Source organism: Anomaloglossus baeobatrachus, chromosome 8 (assembly GCF_048569485.1).
Source record: "Anomaloglossus baeobatrachus isolate aAnoBae1 chromosome 8, aAnoBae1.hap1, whole genome shotgun sequence".
NCBI lineage: Eukaryota > Metazoa > Chordata > Amphibia > Anura > Aromobatidae > Anomaloglossus > Anomaloglossus baeobatrachus.
In genome coordinates this window covers 57,946,680-57,948,914 of record NC_134360.1, presented here as the reverse complement: position 1 = coordinate 57,948,914, position 2,235 = coordinate 57,946,680, and positions in this window count along the sequence as shown.

The window sequence follows — 2,235 nt, the reverse complement described above, 5'->3', positions numbered from 1 at the left end:
AGTGTTGCTGATATATGTAAAGCACTATGGAATTATTAGCGCTATATAAATGAATAAATAATATTATTAGAGTTGTTCTGAAGCCACGCCTTTGTTATTTTAGCTGTGTGCTTAGGGTCATTGTCTTGTTGGAAGGTGAACCTTCGGCCAAGTCTGAGGTCCAGAGCACTCTGGAAGAAGTTTTCTTCCAGGATCTCTCTGTACTGAGTGCCTGAGGAAAGGGTCTGAATACTTGTGACCATGTGATATTTCAGTTTTTCATGTTTAATACATTTGCAAACATTTCTACATTTCCGGGGGGGGGGGGGGGGGGTTCTGTCAAGATGGGGGATGGGGTGCAGAGTGTACATTAATGAGAAAAAAATTTAACTTTTTTGAATCTACCAAATGGCTGCAATGAAACAAAGAGTTAAAAAATTAAAGGGGTCTGAATACTTTTCGTACCCACTGTATGTGCAGGAACTATCTTGAAATCCCCATAAAGGGAACCAGAACAACATGAAATAGTGATAGAATACCTAATTACAATAACCTATGTTTTCCTCTGAAATGCTATGGAGTTTACAGGGATATCCCAAAATGAAAAGTTTTACTCTATCCGTAATGTAGGTGACAACAAACTGATCACTGGTGGTCTGACAGCTGGAACCCCCAGCAATCCAGAGAAAGGGGCTCACACAGCTTCATCTGAATGCAGCAAAGGTCGACCTCTGCTCCATTCAGATGGAGAGCCCTTTCACGGGATTACTGGGGGGTAAAAGCGGTTGTATTCTCAGTGATTAGAACGTTATCCTTTATATTATGAATGGAAGATAAACACTTTTAGGCTATGTGTGCACGCTGCCTTTTTTTTCTGACCACAAAGATGCAGCGTTTTTGTGCATTTTTTTTGCTGCGTTTTTTCCAATGCATTGCATGGGTGAAAAACGCTGGCAAAAACACAGAAATAATTGACATGTTGCATCTTTGTGGTCACCACAAAAACGCACCTAAAACAAAACTGCACTGTGCGGATAGCAAAAATGAAATCTCATACACTTTGCTGGGGAAGGAAGTGTATGCAGTTTTGAGACCAAAAAATGCACCCAAAAAACGCTCAAAAACGCAGCAAAAAACGCAGCGTGTGCACAAGGCCCAAGGGGTACTTTGCACACTACGACATCGCAGCTGCGATGTCGGTGGGGTCAAATCGAAAGTGACGCACATCCGGCATCGCTGTCGATATCGGAGTGTGTAAATCGTTTTTGATACGATTAACGAGCGCAAAAGCGCCGAAATCGTATCATCGGTGTAGCGTCGGTCATTTCCATAATTTCAGAAGGACCGATGTTACAATGTTGTTCCTCGTTCCTGTGGCAGCACACATCACTGTGTGTGAAGCCACAGGAGCGAGGAACATATCCTGCGGCTCACGCCGGCTATGCGGAAGGAAAGAGGTGGGCGGGATGTTTACGTCCCGCTCATCTTTGCCCCTCAGCTTCTATTGGCCGCCTGCCGTGTGACGTCGCTGTGACGCCGCACGACCCGTCCCCTTAGGAAGGAGGCGGTTCGCCGGCCAGAGCGACGTCGCAGGGCAGGTAAGTCCGTGTGAAGCTGCCGTAACCATAATGTTCGCTACGGCAGCTATAACACAATATCGTATGTGCGACAGGGGCGGGTACTATCGCGCTCGGCATTGCAAGCATCGGCAAAGTACCCCTTAGGCTACGTTTCACACAATGAGATTTTGGTATTGCAGAATTTCTGCACCTATTATTTAAATATTTACGTTTTTTTGTGTGCATTTTTTTTTACATGAGTTTTTCACACTGGTTTTTGTCTCTGGTGAGTCATGTTTAAAGGAAACCAGTCAACAGGTTTTTCCCTTATGAGCTGCGGCCAGCATCAGTCAGCCCTTATATACAGTGTACTAGAATACTGTATATAAGAGCCCAGGCCGCTCTGTACAATCTTTAAACCATGTTTTATTATACTCACCTGCTGCGCGGTTGGGTCCGACGGGCGTCGCTAGTTTGGTTTCGGTACCTCCTATTTTCCTTCCATTGTCGTCCTCCTTCCCTGCTCCGTGTGGATGATGCGACCTACGTCATCCACACAGAGGCCTCCAATGCGCTCCTGCACATACGAACCTTGATCTACCCTGCTGAGGGCAGAGCAAAGTACTGTAACGCACAGGGAAAGGTCAAAGACCACCCGCTCAAGGGCACTGAAATACTTTGACCTTCTTCCCTGCTC